General features: G+C 41.1%; 1 long non-coding RNA gene across 1 annotated transcript; it reads right to left on the minus strand.

Moving 5' to 3' along the window:
- Positions 1–937: 937 nt before the first annotated feature.
- LOC122466961 lies at positions 938–9,943 on the minus strand. Its single transcript, XR_006292799.1, has 4 exons — positions 9,850–9,943; positions 9,256–9,395; positions 2,822–2,918; positions 938–1,167 (listed from the first exon to the last, which is right to left on the minus strand). It is a non-coding gene; the product is annotated as an uncharacterized LOC122466961 (long non-coding RNA).
- Positions 9,944–23,837: the final 13,894 nt, after the last annotated feature.

A 23,837-nucleotide genomic window follows, 5' to 3' on the forward strand; every position in this document is an offset into this window, starting at 1 on the left:
CTCTCAGGCTGGAGAGAAGTCATGCTCAGCCACCCTTTAGCATTCGACTTGTAGGCAGAGCATTGCCAACCAGAGCCCTTGATCAGAGTCAAGAGAAATTCCGAGGGGATGAATGTGCCATGAGCTATCAAAGGCACTTAGGAAAGTTCATCCCCAGAGTTCGAGTCCTACACAACTCTACTTAACCATCTTCATTTAATGATTCCTAGTGTATTTATGCACTCACAGTTTGACTGCATTCTTTCCTTGAGCATCATCATTTTTAAATTCCCAGATAGACATCGCAAATATAACTGCAGTCCTACTAGAATGTATCCATTTGCCTAATATTGCTTCATAGTATCAACCGATGAAAAAAAATTTTTGCAATAAGTTTTGTTTTCCATACAGTGTTCTTGAAAAGATGCAGATACCTATATATATTCCAAATGCAAACTCTGTGGAAATTTAAAAATACACATTTTACCTGGGGGGTTCTCAGATTTAAGCTATATATCCCTCCTTACTGTCTCTTTCACCTTCAACATTATATTTCCATCATTTTTATTCTTTGTTCTACCTCCACACTTGAAAAAAAATCTTAAGCTATTAGCTATCATATGGTTAGTGCTCCTAATCCATTATCGTTAACAGGAGGGATGTTGGTCTAAACTCAGAAACCATGGCAGTAAATGACTTCAAAGGAAGCCAACCAGTGAGCTGTTAGAATATCTTCTCCCATCAGAAGCATATATTGCATGTTTCTAATCAAATTACCTTAACGTTTATCAAGTTGTTCCCTTCACAACCGTTCCTGGTATTTCCCCACAAATGATGCTGAGCTGACTAGCATTGAATTTGTTACTCCAGTTTATGTTCTGGCTTTAAATAATGCTATTTAAAAATTTCCAGACCTTGAGTATTTAATCTGCTATGAGATACTTTTCGTTATTTGGAATCAGGGTCCCAAAGACTGTGTTTTATTTACCATCCACGGTAACCTAGTCCAGCAGAGCGCTTGAGACAGAACTGGAGCCCAATTAGTGCTTACTTTCCTTCTGTTGTCTCCTTGATTGATTGTTACAGAGGTCAATTTGCTACATGTCTGTTAGATTCGCCCTTGGCTTTCAAAATATCTCCTCGATTTTCCTCCACTCCTGTAATTCCAATAGTCATGTTTTAGTTCCCCTGTAGTAGAAAGAAAGGACTTGTATGAAAGGAGGGTAGAGACCACAATTACCTTTACATGCAGTATCTCATTTTATCCTCCTGGTGGCACTTTGAGACAAGTCCCTTCATCCTCTTTTTACAGAGGAGGAAACCACACACAGCTGGGGGAACTGGTCTTTTCTGACTCAACTAGGAAGTGGTAGAATCAGAATTACTCTCCCCAGTTTTCTTCTTCCTCCTCCTCTCCCCCTCCTCCTCCTTCTCTTCCCCCTCTTCCTCCACCTCTCCCTCCTTCACTTCTCCCTCCCCTTGCCCTTCTTCTTTTTCTTCCTCTCCTTCTCCTCCCCAATTTCTTAAAATCCAGCAGACTTCTCTCCTGAGCTCTACACCTGGTACATTGTTTACTGTATGTCCCACCTCGACCCCAGCATCTTTAGGCCATCTCCGCTTCCTCTGTACCTTCCACTTCTGCCCAACAGCCCCATTGCTTTATCTGCCAGTTACTGGACCTCCTCTCCACTTGGTCATGGGGCACACAACCCTGGCCTTAAGGAAATTCCAAGCTAAATAAAGAAACAAGTCTGCTACACATGGGAAATGAAAATATGATTCAAGATTCAAATGGCCACTGAAGACAATAATTTGAGAATGACCACAAGACCATGTGTGATAATTGTCTGTTGAATGGAGCATTCAACTGTGTGGGGGTGGTCAGGGTTAGCTGTGTGCTGTGTGGGGGTGGTCAGGGAAAGAGGTCTGGAAGAGCAAAACTGAGCCAGGCCATGGAGGATGGCAAGACCCAGATTGACAAAGAAGGGTGTCAGGGGCGTGCCAGTCAAGGGACATGGCAGGAGGGAAGCATGTGGGGCCCACGTGAACATGGCAGGTTCAAAGGTAGGAGTTGGTTTCTAAAGAGCTTCTGGGTCTCACCATGATGATGAGTTCTTTAGAAGAATACACTTGAAGGCCATTGAGGTTGTGAGGACAATATTCTGTATCATTCTTTTCTTTTCATTACTACATTCCAGATTGTTTAGAACATTGCTTTTGCATCACAGAGGACGGATAAATTTAGAACCTATGATTTAAGTGCTGACCAAAAGCCATGGTTCTAGAGGAATGTACCTCTATTATCTCCATAATAATGATTATTGTTCCTCCAATTATCTATATTTTCAGCTTTGCCTCTGCTCTTTTTTTTTTTAGCAATTACTGAGTCGTATACACCAAAATCAAGTTCTTCTGTCCTTTTGTAATAAATTCAGCTGCAGCCTGAATATTCTGCCTGAATATTCTGACTGTAACTCTGACCTGACTTCATTTTCAAGACTGTCAAAAGTAATTAGGGACAGAGAGATTTTCCCGCTCAGCATCTGGAAGTGCAAAGATACCAAGAAGGAGCCTCAAGTGTCATTAACATCACCTTTCCGCCTGCTTTTTATATCACCCTGGAAAATAGTCAATTTCACAGCCAGCAAGGCTTATTATGGGAACTGTCCTTCTCTCCCAAGAGCTTCAGATTTTCCCCTCTCCGAAGAAACAGGAAATGGGTTCCTCCCTTTGGAAGATAAAATGGATTTTTTTTTTGTCACATTGACCTACCCTTGATGGTCGTGTGACATTGGGAAACTTGCATAATCTTCCTTGCCTCAGTTTCCTCATTAGAGATTACCTCTAGAGATTTTGTGACGATTCCATGGAATAATGTGGAAGGCAACTTGCACAGTAATCAGCATATGGAAGTACTCAATAGCATTAGCTGTTAGGATCTGTAGATAAAGCAGTGGAAAACTTTGAACTCATATATTTTCAAATACAATAAATTTCTTTTTTAATGGGATGTATAGAAATCTTATTTTGAAAAGACTTTGCTTCTCCCAGAAAAAAAAAAAAAAAACACATGACCAAGAAAAGCAGTGTTTTTGGAGGGATGGAGGTGAGACACAGAGTGTCAGAAAAGTGAAGCAGGGTATGTGTCACTCTCAGGAACTTTCATTCAGTAATAACTAAAGTCACAGTCTAGGTAAAAAAGAAATAATTTTGTAATGATTTAAGTCTTACAGAGAAGTTGCAAGAATGCATCCATGGATCCAACTGGGTAAGGGAAAAAGTTGAAGGAGGGGACGGAGAACAAAGACCATCTTTCATGAATTCACGGTTTCACCAAGGACTTCCTTTCTCATCATCCTCTTCCGTTAGTGGAGAAGGAACACTATATTTGCAGGACACTGGAGGCTCATGGAACCCAGCAATGCATGCTTAGTTAAGCATTGCCTCTCAGCTGTGAGATTATCCAGCTTCTCATGATTTAAGGGGGACTTTGCATTAAGCACAACTTGTTGTTGTTAGAGAAGACTTAATAGCAAAGCTATTTGTCACTCACTGTAAAGCCTATCTAGCTGGGCTAAGTCTAAGGCTGCCTACATCAACTGTGATATTTTTTGTCATTCCATTTTTAGAAGAAAGAACCCAATGACGAGAAGAAAGCTAAATTATTCTGACCGGCACTGGGTTTTGGGGACTCCTCATTTGAGAGATGTGATGTTTGGTGGACCTATATGATTAAACACAAAGGATATATCTGGTTATTCATATAACCCTATATAAAATAACCTGTTAAAATGGAACCATGCGGTGTATAAAAGAGCTTGTCAGTTTTAGGAGGAAGCAGCAGTGGGAGAGACACAGAGCAGTGGAAAAAGTGGTTGTTATGGTGACATTGACCACGACTGGCAGATGCCAGTCATCAGGACGTGCTGATGGTCACCAGGGTTACAAAAAAGGCTCAGGATGAAGAAATCCCCGTGTCCAAGAGGGTTCTGGGGGAACAATTGTCCTGATGAAGGTACGCATGCACATGGACTGATTCATAGGCCCTCATATTTTTCCTGCCCCGTAATTTTGCTTTATTCCTGTACCAAGGGATCCTTGAAAACTAAAGGTACAGTCCCAGTTTGGGAGCCTTTTTTCTTACCTAGAACACTTTGAAAACATTATCCAACAGAGGAGTCCTGTCTTCCTTTTGGGATGATCTGAAGCCAGTTAGGAGATCTTCATTTCTGTACTGGATTAAATACCACCACCGCCCCCCAAGTGGGGTGGGATAATCATGCATACACTATCAACTTTTTTGACCCCCAAATCTTCTTCAACCTGCCTAGGGAATTGGAAGGAGCCTAGGCCCTTTTGACAGAAACAAAAATAAGCCCACCTTTATAAGAAGTACAGTAGGGTCAATGAGGGTGCACACACACACACACACACAGAGTTTAATCTTTTAATTTTGATTTCTCTATATGTGCATTTAGAAACCAAAATTGTCATCAGAGACCTACTAAATCAGAAACTCCATGGCGAAATCCAGCAATCTGTATTTTAAGGAGGATTCTAGGGCATTCTAATTCACACTAATGTTGGGTAATCACTATGTTAAACAAAGTTTAAATGATAGGAGTCAGTCCCCAAACAAATTTTCTTTTAGTAACCCAGAAAATTAAAGTCATGTTGGGAGGGCGCCTGGGTGGCTCAGCTGGTTAAATGTCTGACTCAATTTTAGCTCAGATCAGTGCAGAACCTGCTTGGGATTCTCTCTCTCTCTGCTTCTCTCTCTGCTTCTCCTGCACACTCTCTTTCTCAAAATAAATAAACTTAAAAAAAAAAGTCATGTTGGCATTATAGGTAACAGTTGTGCCTTGGAGAATTAAGACTCAAAATGTTTATTTTCACATAGAAATACGAATCCTTTTCATTTAAGTGACTTTCAGGAAAAAAAAGAAGTTACAACCTGAGAAGTCTACATCAATCCTTTTTAAAAGTCCTTCATGGATTTTTTTTAAACGTTTTTATTTATTTGAGAGAGAGAGAGAAGGAACGAGCAAGCGAGGGAGGGACGGAGAGAGAGGGAGACACAGAATCCGAAGCAGGCTCCAGGCTCCGAGCTGTCAGCACAGAACCTGACGCGGGGCTCAAACCCACAAACTGCAAGATCATGACCTGAGCCGAAGTCGGACACTCAACCAACTGAGCCACCCAGGCCCCTCTCCTCCATGGAATTTTTAAGTCTTCCTAATCTGAACTGAGATTTCAAGTCTTGCACAAAGTAGAGCTATGGGTTCCTGTGCACTTGCAAGCCTTTCTGTGAATCCAGGGATAGCGTGTCCCTGATGTGTAGCAGACTTGGTTTGTTCCATTAGCATAGCAGAGCAAAGAAGCTTTATAATGCTGCAGGCTTTAAGGGGGTCAAAGAAAGAAGAAATTATGCTCCTATTCAGAGGTGAAAGGTCCACTCTTTTAATAGCTAGTACTGGAGTGTTTCTCCAGTTTCTCCAGTCTTTGGGAAATTACCCAAAGCAACTTTGCTTTGAGTAGCTAAGATTCTGGGGGGAAATAAAAGGGTCTCAATGAGGCAGGACTACAAAATATCACCAAAGAGGATGTGAGACCAGAGAAGGAATTTATGGTACACGTGAGAGGGAGAACTGAAGACATAGAAAGAGAAAAGGGTCGGAGAGAGAGGAGACACTAACATGGGGTTATGTTGAAGGTTGCCTTGAGGAAAGGGGTAGTGGAGAGTACTCTGTGGTTAGGTGGCCGGATGAAATTTGAAGATGCCTGATGTTACATTGAAAACTCCATTGAAATGCTCCTTCTCTGCCCCTACCCTACCCATAAGCATTTTTTATGTGGATATTTTGTGTTTTGTACGTGGAAAACAAAGCCAAAGGGCTAGTTGGATGTCTAGGTTTATGCAGTAAGGAAATAGGAGTCAGGAGGCAGAAGTCACTGTGAGAACAAGGGTGCCATGAATATGTCTAGAACTCTTGGGCAAGATGATAACTTCCATGGAGTGTTGAAGGGAGTTTGGGCTCTAGAACAAAGAGACCTCAGCGGGTGGCAGGTTTGCATTTTGTTGCTTCATAGCCATCATTCCAGGAAATAATTCCACAGTGCCATATGCAGGGACAATTTGTGAGTATCGTCTTCCTCAGGTTGCTGGAATACGGTGCAAAAGCTAACGAAAAGGATAGTCTTCTCTCCAGACCAGCGATGGCTGATAGAACTTTCTGCAATGATGGAAATGCTCTTTATCTGCGCTGTCCAATTCAACAATAATCACGTGTAGCTACTGCACACTTGAGGTGTAGCCAGTGAGGAGGGCCTGGGTGGCTCAGTTGGTTGAGCTTCTGACTTTGGCTCAGATCATGACCTCATGGTTCATGAGTTCAAGCCCTGCATCAGGCTCTCTGATGTCAGCACGGACCCCAGTTCGGATCCTCTGTCCCTCTCTCTCTGGTCCTTCCCTGCTCGCACCATCTTTCTTTCTCTCTCAAAAACAAATAAACATTAAACATTTTTTTAAGTAAGGCACGTAAACGGAGAGATAAGACACCTGTATAAATCTGTTCGTAGCCCCACACTGTGAGTGTAAATAAGTCATGCCAAATAAGTCAACAGTAAACTTGACAGAAATTAGCAGTCCAGCTACGGTCATCCTCGACTTCGCTTCTCCTCCTGTCTTGAATTTCTTCAGGCCCCCGTTGTTTTTCGGTGCATGTTTCTGTGGCTGGGGTCTCCACGCTGGTTATTGGGAGGCAGAGATATGAGAAGGCAGTGGGTCAGGGCTTTCCTAAGCAAAGGTACCCCGAGTCTGACGTGATAGAAAGCTGAAAAAATTTCAAAGTGTGGTTATTGTGCTGTTTACTAATTTTGTCATCAGATTTAAATTAGTGCATCTTCCATCTCATGGGGAATTTAAATTTGGCCATAGAAAGGGGAAAGTGCACAAGAGCGTTTTCTGATCTATCGTGGTAGACGAGGTGACATCTTAAAAAGCGGAGGGTAGGGTTATTTTATGGGGATACGATTAACGAATCATAATGCATATATACTGTCCAGTTCCTTCATTCCTTGGGCCTTCCGTTTACTTTTTGTCATTTACAACTTCAAGTTTTAATATCTAACCATGAAACTTAAGGGGCCCAAAACTAAAGTAGCAGATTTGTGAGCCAAATAAATCCACTACCATTAGCACATAGCAAGTTGTATGCTGCTAATTGCTAGTGACTCATGTGGCTAACATAACCCAAGCAGAAAGAAGCAGGGGGGAAAAAAGGGTAGCCAGAGAGGATTGGAAACACAAGCCTTGAGTAAGGCGAAGCTACTTCATCTAATTTCCTGGAAATAAATTAACAGAGCTGCCTTGCCCACTCCTAATTTCTCTCCAGATGCCTGAGTAGTCCCATACCCTGAAGACTAATGACAGACTGGAGAGGAGGGACGAAAGTTCTCTCTGCCTTTCCTGGGCTCAGGTGTAAAGATGCACTGATTTCTGGACCCCCTCTGAGCATGGGGATGGAATCCTGACCAGGTTGTCATTGGGGAGTATCTTTTCTCCTCTTGCTGTTTTGGGGCTCCTCTTTGGTAAATAAAATGACTCCATATGTTTCACTAATTGTTTTTAAATTTTTTTTAACATTTTTATTTTTGAGAGGGGGGGGAGGGAGAGAGAGAGAACACAAGAAGGGGAGGGGCAGAGAGAGAGGGAGACACAGAATCCAAAGCAGGCTCCAGGTTCAGAGCTGTCAGCACAGAGCCTGATGCAGGGCTGGAACCCACCAACCGTGAGAGCATGACCTGAGCAGAAGTCAGACGCTTAACCCACTGAGCCACCCAGGCGCCCCTCACTAATTGTTTTTAGAAGAAATTTGTGTCCAAGGAAGAGGCCAACCCAAAGTGGCAAAAAGTGGGTTGCCTCCTGCCTTGCCATTCAGATGCTCCCGGGGACATTAGTCCTTGCAGAGAGTGTCCCTGATCTCCCAGTAAATGGGACAGACTTTCAGAGCTGTGCAGCACCCAAGAGAGCATCTGTTGCAACTCTCACAAACAAACCAAGGACCAGAGACGGGTGGTGATTTACCCCCGGCCACACACAGCTAGTAGGGAGCAGAATAGGGAGTTCAGACTGGATTTGCTGAGTCTGGGACCAGTGCTCTTTCAAAAAACCCCTCTGCTTTCCTCTTCTCCCACCTGAAACCTGTTTCCGTTCCATGCTGTGAAGTCTCAGACATATTTTTGGTGTTTTAATGGGTGACAATTAATTTATATGAAAAAATAATCTATGCCAGCATGTGAGTGAGGATGCATGTGTCTTTTCTTTTGAAAACATTATTTGTGGGGTGCCTGGGTGGCTCAGTCGGTTAAGCGTCCGACTTCGGCTCAGGTCACGATCTCGCGGTCCATGAGTTCGAGCCCCGTGTCGGGCTCTGTGCTGACTGCTCAGAGCCTGGAGCCTGTTTCAGATTCTGTGTCTCCCTCTCTCTCTGACCCTCCCCCGTTCATGCTCTGTCTCTCTCTGTCTCAAAAATAAATAAACGTTAAAAAAATTTTTTTTTAATTATTTGTTATTTTTCCTGATTTATTAGTATCATTTATTTGTCTAAATACTGAAGAGCATAAATAATATGGTCCCAGAGATATGCCCACCTCTTACGTAATAATAAACATAACATTAATCGAATTCTTACTGTGTGCCAGGCACTGTTGTGAGCGCTTCACACTTATTTAATGAAGCTTAAGGCAACCTTATGAAGTGAAAAAAAATCATCATTCCTGTTTTATAGATAAGAAAAATGAGGCACCAAGGGGTCATACAGCTGTTAATGATGGAGCAGAGATTTGATTCCAGAAAGTCTGGCTTTAAGGCTCACCACGGATTGATTGAATGTACAGAAAGTCTTACAGTGAAGATCAAAGCCTTGTGCCATGCTCTGTCTTATACAATTTTTTTCCCAAAAGATTAGCAGGTATTTTTAGTATCTTACCAGGAAAAAAAAAAAGTATGCTATACCAACATACTATATAAATAAATTTCTATATGCAGTACAGATAGATAGGTTTTAAAAAGATACAGATATATCTCTGTCTCTATCTTTATCATCTCTATCCCTATCTCTACCCCTCTCCTTATCCCTATTTCCCATCCCTACCCCCATCCCCATCCCCTATCTCCTAACCCTATTCTCTATCCCCTATTCCTATACCCTATCCTCATCCGCTAACCCCTAGCCCTATCCCTAGCCCCTAGCCCCTATCTCTATCTCTGTATACCTGGACTCGGAGTTTGAGCTTTTCCATCCGCACAGTCCTTCAGGGTCTCGAGTGGGAGTGGGTACGCAGGCCGCATTGGTTGCGTAGCAGAATCAGCCAGGGGCCCAGCAGGAATCAGCACGCACAGTCCAGGCATCTGCCTGAGCAACGATTAATGAAATGCGCAGGGCTGATGGACCGAGCCCTGGAGGGGGAAGCCCTCCCGGACCAGGAGCTGTAGAAGCCATCACCATTCCCGCGCCTGAAGGGACAAAGGGAGGGAACATGTTCTGGAGCCTCTTGAGAGCTATTTTCATGGAAGGGTCTCCAGACAGGAGCTGGCCCCATGAAGGGCTACAGCTGAATTGTGAAAAAGCCACAACGAGATAGGGAAACAAACACCCTTACTTCCTTCTCTGCTTCCACCCTCCAGTTTCCCGACGGTTCCCCTCGTCGGTTCAATCCAATTGGAGTCCAGAGGGCAAAGAAGCCCAGGACTGGAGGAGGAAGGAGAGAAGCAGAGAATGGGTGGGGAAAGGTTGACAAATGGAGAACTGGGAGATGATAGGGAGGGCCAGGAAATGCAAATGTTCTCTAAAAAGACATTCAACCAACCTCTGCGTGTGTGCGATCCCATTGTCACCCCATTCTCGGCGGCACCAGATTCCTCCACGTTGAGTTGGAGATGCTCTAAGAGCCGAGAGCGCAGCCAACGTCCTGCTCTGTAGATGGCAGTTCGGCTGCTCCTTTAAGGACTCACCCTTCTCCATCTGCTTTTCTGCCATAAATCAGTTGCCATTTTTCATCCAACCGTTATTTCTCTCATTCTCTTCAACCCCTGGGTTTAAAGTGATTTATTCTTTAAATTATAAGAATTTAAATTATAAGAATTCTTAATATTCTTGATATTTATAGTCTTTAAATGATAAGAATTCCTCTCTGGAAGGAGAGGAATTAAATGCATGCGGTCCAACCATTTCGCCTAACTGAAAATTTTAATACAGTCTTAAGTTTTTCAATATAGATCCTACATTATCTCTACATATTTTACTATTTAGGCTGATAATTTGAATTAGGTATTTTCTTCTATTTATTTTAAGCTGGCTATATTTTTTAAAGATAAGGAAACCCTAAATTATTGTAATTAACTTAGTTCCCAGTCCTCTTATTGAATTCTCTTATTGTTTTCAATTGTATTTTGGCTGGAGTAGTCCAGTATTTTTTTTTATATCAGGGTAAATAATATTTATGTTACCTATTTCTTTCCAACACATATAATATGCTTTTCTTGCTTAACTTCCTTGGCTGGTACTTCCAGGATAATAGCAAATAGGTTTGTTTGGGTTTTTTTTTAATTTTTTTTTACATTTATTTATTTTTGAGAAACAGAATGAGACAAAGTGTGAGCGGGGGAGGGGAAGTGAGAGAGGGAGACAGAAAATCTGAAGCAGGCTCTAGCCTCTGAGCTGTCAGCACAGAGCCTGATGTGGGACTTGAACCCATGAACTGTGAGATCGTGACCTGAGCCGAAGCTGGACGCTCAACTGACTGAGCCACCCAGGTGCCCCTAGGTTTTGATAGTATCCTCATCTTGCTTTAAAATAGATGCGTCTGTATTTCTTACCTTAGAGCAATTTCTATTCTATATGATTATTAATCCCTTCATGACTCATATGTCATCTATTATTATACCAAGTTTTTCCTTTCAAATGAAAAAGAAAAGTAGGGTTTTTGCAAGTGTCTTTTTGTTTGTTTGATGCAATAACCTTTTTTTATGTTATTTTATTTACATGATATTATATTAACAAATTGTGTATTATATTGGATTTACCAGTCTTGAGCTACTTCTGTATTTCTGAGATAAATATAATTTAATTACAGTACCTTATAATTTAAGATGTGCTGCCTTATAATTTAAAATGTGTTTACAGTTTAAATTTAAAAATTTAAAATTTAAAATTTAAAGTACAGTACCTTATAATTTAAAATGTGTTATATTTGCTAATATTTTATTGATTTTCATATTGGTAAACGCAATTGGAGTTTGTTATGTTATTTTCGATAGATTTGGATACCACATTAGACACGAAACCAATTTGAGCACTAAATTTTTTACTCTACCTTGGGAGAGTTAAAATAGGATAAGAATAATCTATTTTTTGACAGTTTGAAACTGTCTAAACTTGGTGCTTTTTAGAGATGTAATTCTTTGAAAACTTTCTTAATTTCTTCTGGAACTCTTTAAAGTTTCTATCCATTCTACAACTGATCTAGGCTTTCAATTTTATTTCAAAAGTTTTAAGAAATGTTTGGTTTTATAATTTTTTTTCTGTATCAGTCAGTACTCCCCTTTCCATATTTTACTTTTTTTTTTATTTCCACATTCTTCTTTCTTTTTCTTAAGGTAGTCATTTTTATGCTTTACTGTTGTCATATAATACATCATTATAATTAATAATATTTTAAATTTGCTGTTTGGTGTATAATCTTTTATTTTGCTTCTGTTTTCTAATTCCATATTCGATTTTCTCTTCCTTATTTCCTCCCTTCTGTTTTCCTTTATCTCATTTTATTCCTGTGTTTTTGACTTAGATGTTTAATTTATTTAATTTTGTGCTTCCTAATTAAATGGCATTTAAGACTTTAGGGTTTATTATGAACACAGTTTTAGCTATCATAAGTTGTGTGGATCCTTAGACATTGCTTTCATTCACTGGATGTTTCTTTTCAAAAACTATGCTGTATGTTTGGCCTTCCTTTCAATTCATGATGGTAAACTTTTTGTTATTTACTACTTTATTCTTGGTGGTATCCTTATTATTTTGTGTGGCAAAAAGAAAAAAAAGACAGTGATCTCTTCTCAAACTGTCCCTGCAATCCTCAAGTCCTGGATACATGCCATCTCTCTCTCTCTCTCTCTCTGTCTCTGTCTATCTATCTACCTACCTACCTACCTATCTGAGCTATGACTGGCATATAACGTTATATTAGTTTCAGGTGCACAACATAATGATTTGATATTTATATATATTTCAAAACGATTACCACAATAAGTCTAGTTACCATCCATCGCCACATGGTCACAACACTTTTTTCTTCTGTTGAGAATTTTGTAAGATGTATGTACCACTTAGCAACTTTCAAATGTGCAATACAGTATTAGTGACGATGGTCACCATGCTGTGCATTACATCCCCCAGGAATTACTTATTTTACAACTGGAAGTTTGGTATATAACTTTTTGACGTGACTAGTTTTGACATACAACCGTGTCAAAATGTTGTTTTGTTTTGTTTAGTTTTGTTTTGTTTTCAACTTGGGGATGTTGTGATAGGTCCAAAAGAACAAACATTCAGCTTAAAAACAAAAACAAAAACAAAAAACCCATTCAGCGTGTATGGAAATTCAGTCTCCAACGCAGGTGTGCCGTTTTGTAATGTTCTTTGATTTCATAACTGAAAAAACAGATCAGTCTGCACCCCATCTCTCCAGTACAAGTTGATCTAACCCTGTCCTGCTTTTGTCCCTGTGAAATCCAGTGATTTTTCAGGTCAGTTGAAACCCATTTACGTTGTGTCCCATTTACAGACTAGAGCTCAGAAGCTCTAGCTGCCAGACGGCTCCAATATTCCAAGGAAATGAGTAGGGGCTGGTTTGTGTCCACTGTTTGTTGACTATAGCGATCTTCTGGACGTCAGTGGTGCCTGTGTCTTTCTCAAGCAGAGCCCCGTTCTCACTTCAACTCCTGCCTGCACTCAGTCTTGAAGCCGTGACCAGATTTTCTCTGGGCTCCTAACATGCACATGCAGCATCACCTTTTGATGCAATGACGCGTGGTTGCTTAACCACGTGACCCCAGGAGCAGGCATACCGGCTGGTGAGCCCTAAAACTACCCCCCTCCCCTGCCAACCTCATGCCAGGCTTGAAGTCATAATAAACTGCAGGATTCTCTTGCACACCACTTAGATTCAAGGGAAATGGGGTGTCTTGCATCCCAAGGGGCACCATGATGCCAACTCTAATGACTTATATGATGTGGATGAAAGGAGCAGATAATGCGGTGTTTGCATCCCCGAGAGGTCCAGGCAGGAAGCAGAAGAATGGTTTTCTTCGACTCTCAGATGCCCGTCCGCCCCCCACCCCCCACCCCCGCCACCATCAAGGTGTGGAGCTCACTCTGTCCAGTGTGCTCTTCCAAAGCTTTTTTTTCTCTTTTTCCCTTTCAAACTCTTCTCAACACTTCCAATATTTCACTGCACTCAGTTCTTGCTTGGCTTCTGAGAAGTGGGATATTATTCTTAATTCCTCTACAAATAAGGTGTTTTCTTCCTTCTCTCTGGCTTCTCTTAGGTGTTTTTTTTTTCTTTATCTTTGATTTTCTGTAGTTTGAATATGATATGTCCATATCATATGTATATATATATATTTTTTGCATTTAGCCTACTTGATATTCTCTGAATCTGTGGTTTAGTGTCTGACATTAATTTGGGGGAAATTCTCAGTTATTATTGTTTCAAACATTTTTTTCTGTTCCTTTTTCTTTTTCTTCTCCTTCTTGTATATCCATTATGCATATGTTACATCTTCAGTAGTTGTCCCACCCACAGTCCTTGGATAGTCTGGTTTTTTGTTTTTGTTTTTGTTTTTGTCTTTGTTCACTTTGCTTTTTGGTTTTCAGGGATTCTATTAGTATATCCTCAAGGTTATTAGAGATCCTTTCTTCAGCCGTGTCCAGTCTATCAATGAACCCATCAAAGATATCCTTCATTTCTGTTACAGTGTTTTTGGCATTTCCTTTGATTCTTTCTTAGGATTCTCTCTGCTTACATGGCCGATCTGTTTTTGTGTGCTGTCTATAGGATCCAGTGAAGATCTCAACATATTAATCATAGTTGCTTTATTTATTTAATTAATTTATTTATTTATAAAGAAAAAGATAGTCCATGGGCACACAAGTGGGGCAAGACAGAGGGAGGGAAAGAGAGAATCTCAAGCAGGCCCCATGCCCAGCATGAAGCCCGATGAGGGGCTCGAACTCACAACTGTGAGCTCATGACCTGAGCCAAAGTAGTTGGACGCTTAACCAACTGAGCCACCCTGGTGCCCCATAGTTGTTTTAAATTCCCTGTCTAATAATTCCAACATCCCTGACATGTCTGGTTCTAATGCTTGTGCTGTCTCTTTAACTTTATATTTTGCCTTTCTGTATGCCTTGTAATTTCTGGACAGATGTGATGTACCTGCTAATAGGAACTCCTATAAATAGGCCTTTAGTGATGTGGTGGTGAGGCGTGGGCAGGGGGTGGGGGAGGTGATCCACAGTTCCATGATTTTCTCTCTTTTAGTGAGCCTGTGCCTCTGTGCTGTGAACTACACAAGTATTTCTCAGTTTTCTCCTCCCCTCTTAGGTGGGACAAAATAGTTCCACTGAGGGCAGGCCTTGTCAAGGAGAACAGATGCTCTGGAGTATTTCAAAATGGCTTCTTTTTCCCTTCTCCCGTCAGAAGCAGGAGGGGATTTTTCTCTGACATTTACTGTGAGAATCCAGTCAAGCTCCTTGCGGGCAATCTCACCATATTGTGCGTCTCCCCCCGCCCCCCCACCTCATGACTGGGCCTCTAGTTCTTAACTCTCAGAACCATCCACACTAATCCTTCAGTGTGATTTTCGCATACAACTCAGGTTTTCCTAGCCCAGCTGTGAGTACCTGCTCTGATAAGCCATGATTCCTTCTATTCGCCTGTCTATCTCTCCAATCTTGGGAGTAGTGATTTGCCTTATGTCCTCTCCTCTCTTATGGATCCAAGAAGAGGTGTGGGTCTTTCAGTCAGCTCAGCCTTTTTTTTTTTTTCTCAAACTCTCTTTATTTTAGTAGTCTGTGTCCTACAGTAGAAGGGGCTCCAAATCACCATGCAAATCTGTACAACCTAACACAGAATAATGGTGAATCATTAATCTTAAAAACTAGAGGATATAGTGTCTGCACATTAGCTATAAATTATCCTTACAACTCTCCCTTGCATTTCTCTAACAGGCAAGTAAGGGAGAATCTGCAGGGACACCATGCAGGTGACGAAACAGAGCACCATCAGCACTTTGAAATATCCTGCCAGGCCAACTAATATGCCTAATAGACTCTCCATCATACATAAGATTTCACATCCCAATCCCAATCCCTTGGATTCGTGTTAGGGTTTGGGTTATGTTGTCTTTGTCTCAGAGTTGGGGATGCTACCGAATTAGTACAGGGATTGGGGTAAAATTTGGAGATGCGTCGGAATTAGTTAGCCTCTGGAAAGCTTCCGAATGACACAACGTGCGTTTCCATACTTGCAGTTTCAGGAACAGTCTTCAGGTATCATGTCTGCCCATTCTGTGAGCATTCACATGAACCTTGACTAGATTGTGTCTCTCTTGAAGTTATAATAGGCATCTTCATTTAATTTCAATTAATAAATAAATTTGGCTGCCTGATATTTTTTCCAGCTTTACTGAGATATAATTGGCACATAACATTGTGTAAGTTTAAGGTAAGCAACATGATGATTTGATATACATACATATTGCAAAAGAGTTCCCACATTAAGATCTGTTAATAAGGTTAAGTTAAATCTATCAACTCATATAGTTAGGTGTGTGTGTATGTGTGTGTGTGTGTGTGTGGTGATAAATTTTAGCAACTTCCAAGCATATAATACAGTATTGTTAATTATAGTCACTGTGCTGTACATTAGATCCCCATAGCTTATTTATCTTATAGCTGTAAGTCTGTACTCTTTGGCCACCTCCATCCATTTATTCCCATCCCTCAGCCTCTGGCGAGCATTCTACTCTATTTCTATGAGTCTGGTGCTTGTTTTTTTCTTTTAGATTCTACATATAAGTGAAATCATATAGTCGTTGCCTTTCTCTGTCTGATTAATTTTATTTAGCATAGTGCCCTCAAGTTTCACCCATGTTGTTACAAGTGGCAGGATTTCTTTTTTTTTTTAATGCCTGAAAAATATTCCATTGAACACACACACATACACACACAATTTCTTTGTCCATTCATCCATCAGTGGACATTTAGATTGCTTCCATGTCTTGGCTATTGTAATAATGCTGCAATGAACAGCGTGAGTGTGCGTCTACATCTTTGAGATAGTGGTTTTATTTCCGTTGGATATGTACACAGAGGTGGTATTGCTGGATCACGTGGTAGTTCTGCTTTTAGTTTTTTGAGCAACCCTCATGCTATTTTCTATAGTGGCTATATCAGTTCACGTTCCCACCACAAGTGCACAAAGATCCCCTTTTCTCTACATCTTCACCTTATCTTTCGTCTTCTTGATAATAGCCAAGCTAACGGGTGTGGTGCGAGGTGTTATCTTATCGCGGTTTGGGTTTTCATTTCCCCAATGATTAGTGATGTTGAGCACCTTTTCATATACCCGTTAGCCATTTGTGTGCCTTCTTTGGGGCAAACAAAAACTGTCTATTCAGATCCCTTGTCCATTTTTAATTAGATTGCTTTGGTTTTTTTTTTTTTTTTTTTTTTTTTTTGCTGCTGAGTTACATGAGTTCCTTATATATTTTAGATATTAATTCCTTATGAGATATTTGCTTTGTAAATATCTTTTCCCATTCTATAGCATGCCTTCTTATTTTGTGGATTGTTTCTCTTGCCGTGCAGAAGCTTTTTAATTTGAGGTGATCTCAGTTTTTCCTATTTGCTTTTGTTACTTGTGTTCTTGGTGACTGGGTGAGGCTGCAGACTGTGTTCAGCAATGTGGCAGGGCCATATGCTGGGCTCCACTGCTGGATAGGACTGTAGGCTGGGCTCTATGGCAGGGTAAGAGCGTATGCTGGACTTCATGGCTGCTCAGGGTCATTGTTCAGGCTCCTTGGTTATGTGGGGCTAGGAGATATATGGTCAACAGTTGGGCAGGACTGCAAGTTTGCTTTCCTGCCCGGGTGGCGCTTAGGATGTGCTCTGCAGCTGGGCATCTGTGTCCAGGCTTCCCAGAAGGGTAGGGCTGGAAGCTCTGCTCAGCAGTTGTGTGGGGCCATGAATTTCCTCCTTTGCCCAGGCGGGGACCCAGAATGAACTGCACACCAGTGTGACCTATTGGCTGGGGATCCAATTCAGGCAGAATTGCCAACTGAGCTCCCTGGCTAAATGAAGCCCAGCGAACCTCGTGAAGGAGGACCCAAGTGAGACTCCTGGGAAGTGCCTGTAACACTGAGGGAGCTGGATGTCCACCTTGAGTCTCTTTTCCCACTGGAAGAACCATAGGCCACAGGTCCTTCGGTATATCACTGTGCCAGCCTGGACGAGGGCAATGCAGGCAGAGTGTAGCCACTTTTCTTACTCTTCTAATGTGGACCTTTCTCAGCCTCTGTCATCCAAGATGTACTTCAGCTTCACCTCCAGTTCTGGGCTTATCATCATGGTGTCTTGTTTATATATAGTTGCTATTTGGTCTTCTTGTGAGGGGGGACTAAGTTGGGAACCACCTATGTCACCATGTTAATGATGTCACTTCTGGCTCTGTTATTAGTGGAACTTACTCCACTTTCCACTTGAAACGTTCAGAGTGAACATCACATTTATTTCACAGGTCTAGTTATGGCAACCTTATTTGGTCTGGGATGCTAGACTTTGGGAATGTTGGGAGTGTTTGCTCCTAGTCAGCTCCTAGTCTCTGCTTCAGGGTAGATCTTTATTTTTTAATCACAAAATTTCTCAAACCTATAAATCACTTAAGCAGTACAGAAATGAATAAGGTAAAAGTCCTCGTATTTGGCTTTGGAATTAAGATTGGAGTAAGAAACTGGGATGGAGAAGTATTGAGGCACGTCAGTCAGAGGAATTACCCGGTGATAAGAAGCCATCATTTTACATTTTGACTAAGCTGACTTAATACAGCTGGAAAATGACTACACTCAACTAACCCCACCATCGAACAGGAGTACTGCTCTTGGAAACTTGGCTGTGAAGATAAGGAGAAAGGGCAGTAGTGAGATGTGTTTGCATAGTAGAGGGTGTTTAACTTTTTTGTTTTTGTTCTTAAATAAAGGTGACTCTTGGGATATGTGAAAGCTGAGAAGAACACAGCCTTTTCCAATGCAACTGCAGTTAAATCTGCAGATGGCGAGTGAAGCAGAGCCAACCCCCCTCTCACCCTTCTGTTGTTCAGGGCTGATGTTCCTGGCTTTCTTTAAGGTGCCAGATGGAAACCACTCTTGAGCAACCTTCCTTGGTGACTCACTGGCTCATTATCTCACAACCAGCTCATGTATTTATACACTTTGTCATTTGATCTGGTGGATTCTCCAGCACATTTGGACTTGATGGTCCATTTTATCAGCCCCATAACTGACCATCAAGTGTAGAATTTAACTGAGGAGGTATTTCCAGTGACTTGTGAATACTTTTCCCATATAAAGGCAAGCATTTGTTCAAGTCAGCTGGTCATAGGAAAGGAGAGTAAAGGCTTTTGCTTCCACGCTCCCTAGAGTTCCCGCAATAGGCATCCCCTTAAGGAAGCCAGCCGATGCATCTACTTGCACTTGGCTCCAGAATGATCAAAGCAACGCAGAGCTGTAATTTTAATATGCCAAGTATTTCCTAAAGAAAAACGTAAGACTGCTTTGTATGCAAGAAACCGATGTGTGTCCATTTCAGACATCATAAATGATTTGCAGTGAGTTTGAATCTTAACAGGGTAGCTGCTTTGGTGTTGCCAAAGAAGTTTTAGCCCAAATAACTGAATTATTTGTTATAAACCATTTTCATGTTGTAGATTTGTCATTTTTGTTACCATTGGATCAGGTGAACTATACAGGACTGAATCGTCTTACGACCCGGATGGTTTTATAAGCAGAGGCTGGCCTGTTGGCACATGCCAGCTTATGCACAGCTTGGCAGTAGAGAGCTTCATAAAGAAAGGGATAAACTTGGTTCAGGCTTTAAAATATATTACTCATTTATTGGTTCCTTTTACTACCACTCCTATTTTTGAAATAGAACAGAATCTCCCCTTTTAAGCTAAATGAATTATATTTTATTTAAAATGTCATTTATAAGTTTTGGGGGGAAACCTGAGTAAAAATGACTCATAAAGCCACTGCCCTGAAGAGAGAAAACTGCTAACATTTTCATTTTCCATAGACTTTGGTAACAATGACTGGAAGTAGAAGTCTATTGTATTGGAAGAGGATGATGTATAAAATGTAACTGGCAGATTGGGTTGGGTTTAGGAATGTTTGGAAATGTTTTATATGTGATGGTACTAGAAATGACATGTGTTAAGAAAATGAGGCATTGGGAGAAACAGATCAGGAGGAAGACACTGCACAACATTTGCATTTTTGAGATAAGAAACAGGTGGGCGAAAAACTCCTTTGGGAATTCAACCAAATGAAGCTAAAGTCAAGGTAAGGTTAAACCAAGGAGGTACAACTCCTTTTGCCCCGGTTATGGGTTCCTATAGGACAATGATAATACAGTGAGAAATGCCACATGCATTTGAAGTAAACAGGAATTAGGGGGCAAAGGCATGCATGTTCTAGAAAGTTCTACCTGGAGGAAGGCCAGGGAAGGAATTTGAGAGGGTTTGCTCTGTAGGAAAAGGAGATCACAAGGGGAATGGACTTGAGTTCTACTAGAAAAGCTTATTGACCAGAGATTTGAGAGGCAGATTGCTATATGGTTAAGGGTGTGGACCCCAAGTGCACACTCCCCGGGTTCAAATCCGGTTGGGCAAGAAACTTAGCCTTTTAGTTTCCTTGCTAGTAAAATCGGAAACAGTAATAGTTGTAATGACATGTGTGAGAAATGCTTGGAATGCACTTGACCCACAGTGAAGTCACTCAATACGTATTAGCTATTATGATTCCCCAATGGCTCTCTCATAATCGGTATAGACAAGCTGGAAGTATTGAGGCAACCTTGCTTCCTGTGGCCATTGCTTCATAGAAGACACTTGAGGATTAGGACATGACCAAATGCCTTGTCCTGGTGGGTTCTGTGAAAAGGCGTGGGTTACTCATAAGTGGCAGTGCTTTTTCAGTCTTGATGACTTTTTCTGCCTTAAAAAAATTTTTTTTCTCTTTTCAGTGATGAAGGGGTTAGGATAGGGAGATGAGAGGTCGACCTTTGTGTATTTTAATATTGGCAATGTCCAATACATGTAATTTGACTCTTGATTTTCCCCTTACTATTGCAATAAGCACTTTGTAGTTCCAGACATTTTTTCATAATGTTAATAATGTTAATGCTTAATATTATGCTCAATACTGATATCCACAGAATAGTCCATTGAAGAAAGTTGTATTATGACATACCCTTATTTTTTATGGAGCACCTACTTTGTTCCAGGCACTATTCAAGGCACTGGAGATAAGAATGAACTTAGCATAAATTTTGGTCTACATCTCTAATTTTTTAAGGTTTTTTTTAGGTTTATTTATTTATTTATTTATTGAGAGGGAGAGACAGAATCCTAAGCAGGCTCCGGGCTGCCAGTGCAGAGCTTGATGGGGGCTCAAACTCATGAACCACGAGATCATGACCTGAGCCAAGATTCAGCCAGATGCCCAACTGAGGGACTGAGCCATCCAGGAACCCCTACATCTCTGATTTTCAGTAGGAACCCATTATCCAATGCAGCAGTCACCAAGACGTTTGTCCACTGATTTTTAAGAAAACTCCATAGTCAACTTCTGCTGGGTTGGAAGAGAGAGGCACAATCAAAACTTAGGAATACTAACCTCAACTCGTTAAGGGACAGAAATTTCATACCTTGATTTTTAGGATAATTTCTCTTTTACCATACCTGGTCACTAGTCACTGTATTTCTCAGTGTTTTCAAACACACACACACACACACACACACACACACACACGCACACACGCACACACGCACGCACATGCACACCTGGAAAGAATTAAAATTCCCCCAAGGATGAATTTCAGCAGATCAATCCTAAATATGGGTTTTTTAAATGGTGTGGATGTAAGGCACCCCTGTCAGGGGTGTTCAGCATGGCCACGAACAACTTCAGGCACCCTTAGCTGGGACTCACCAATGTTGCAGAGGCATAGCTGAACTGCACACTGGGTATGCTGGTTATATTGCCAGATACAGACAGAGTTGGTAGGACCAAACAACAAATACTTGAAATCTGAAGCCATTATGGATCCTCTGGCAAATGAAAAGACTTCCTGTAAGTGATTCTTAGACACAGCATTTTCAAACAATCTCATTTTTCTAAGGCAAATATTTACATTCTAGTGAGTAAAGAGAATGGCTGGGGAGAATACAATGTTGCTCTTCAAAAGGTTGAAAGCCTGTCCAGAAGAGGAATTACACTTAACCCTCTTATTCCTGAGGTCAGAACTAGGACAAACAGGTGGATATGGGTGGGCAGTATCCTTCACATCAACCTAACAATAACAACAACAGAAATTAACAGCAACAAAAAGAACATTTTTCTAAAGTGGAGAGGTCTTCCAGGTAAGGGAGTGAGCTTCTGGTCAGTGGAAAAAGTTAAGCGTAGGCTGGATAAGTACCTTCAGGGGAGGTTGAAGAGGGATTTTTGTAGTACAGTGGCTCTTAAGCTTTCTGTGTGTCTGTGTGTGTGCACATGTAATTGTGTACTCATGCCACACTTCGGTAACTGGAATTTGTGGTGGCCTCCAGAAGGCATTAAAAGAGTAGGAATAGCTTTACACACATGAGTAATAATTACAGTATAATCATCACTGTGGCATAAGAATACCCCAAAAGCTCTATAAAAAGTTCACACTGTTTACACATTATTCTCCTCACTTCCCTTCCAGAACTGTTTGTGTCAAACTGTTTATGGTCACAAAAAACCCTCCTCCATATGCACAAGGAAAATTCCAGCATTTTGCAATGCTTTGTAAAAAGCAGGATTTATCTCTAGGGGTGGGTTGATGCTACTCTACACCTATTATCGCTTGTCTAAAACCCCATTTATCCAGCTCAACATTCCTCCAATGGCATTGTTGTAATTATGATTTTAAAAACGTAGCAGAACCTGGGATGGTTTCCAGTGAGCTCATATACCTTAGTGCACCCGTGGTTATGGAAGATACATTGGACCTGATCATTTCTGAGGGTTTGAAGTCACTTCTCTGGCCGTGTGTTATGTTTGTTGGAAGATATTAAACTAATAATGAACAAATAGCCCCAACATTTTATGACGGGAATCAGATTTTTCTCCTGTGAAGATTGGTTTATTTTAAAATCAATAACAGGAGGGCAAGCTCTCCTGAAAAGAAAATTTCCTGGAGTCCTAGAATGTTAACTGAACACAGAAATCTTAAACATATGTTGCTAACATAAAGTAACAGCTCTACATAAATCATTGATGCTTACATTAAAGAGAGGGATTTACCCTGTTTTAAAGATTGCATCACACAGAAAATAGTCACAAAAGAATCGTGTTTGCTTTATCCATGCCGCCATCTTGAGTTGAATGTACATGTCCTGAAACTGAAGAATCAGCACATTACCTTTGATGCTTTTTAGGTGACTAACAACTTCAATTTTTTTTCTAATGACAACATAATAAATCCTCAGGATGTAAAATTTGAAAAAGTACAGGTAAGCACAACAAGAAATCATCACTAAGACATTACTCAAAGATAATCTCCGTTAACATGTAGGCAAATTTTCTTAGGTATTGATTCTAAATTTTCCTGGGATTGCAGGAATAGGTGATGTTAGGGACAAACAGTTATTGATAAGTTAGAAAAAGAAACTTTTCTGTATATATTATCACAGCTACTGTAGAAACTAACATCTGACTTAGAGGTAACAAGCAAGCCTGTTGATGAGGAGGAAATGTGAGCTGGTGGCATCATGGAGGGCTTCTGGGTGGAGGGGCCTGTAGCCTTTGGAAGCTGACTGTGCCCCCAAAAAGGACCCCCAAGAAGAACATACAGTGCACACTGATGTCAATGTCAGATCAGAGAGCCTTCGAGGCATGGATCTGACAAGAGGCAGACCGGTCTCCCCTACTCACAAACCCCTGGTTCCAGGGTTCTGCCCCAAACACATGGGACTGTTCATCAATGTCTTATAGCAGAAAAGGTGCTCTTGAATTATCTGTTGAACGTGTGAGCAATAGAGTGACCAGGACCAAGGTGGCCTTTCTCCAAACTTCTCTTCCATTTCTAATGGGTCTTAAGCAACCTGTAATTGTTATTATGATTATAAACACAAATGATTCAGGAAACAAGCTGGTTTTGGTTTTCCCTGAAAACACACTTCCCTGGCTCCAGCAGGGCCCTCAAAACCAGGCATTTCAAACACCGTGGAATTCTGCACTGAGATGCCAGTTAGAGAATGACTAGCCATGGATGACCTTCATGCTGGAGAAGTAATTTAATAATCACGTGCTCTGGTTTGGGGCTATTTGCTGTAACCCAAATAAAGAAAGCATTTTTACAACTGAGCGACAGTAACCTAAATTCATCCTGGAACCCTCTTCCTATGCAGGTCTAGAGGGTAAAACACCAAACTAAAATTTGTATAAGACGCTTCCACGAAGTTACGTTCGCCAACAATTAACAAGATTTCTCTTT

The sequence above is a fragment of the Prionailurus bengalensis genome, chromosome A3 (assembly GCF_016509475.1).
Source record: "Prionailurus bengalensis isolate Pbe53 chromosome A3, Fcat_Pben_1.1_paternal_pri, whole genome shotgun sequence".
NCBI classification, from domain to species: domain Eukaryota; kingdom Metazoa; phylum Chordata; class Mammalia; order Carnivora; family Felidae; genus Prionailurus; species Prionailurus bengalensis.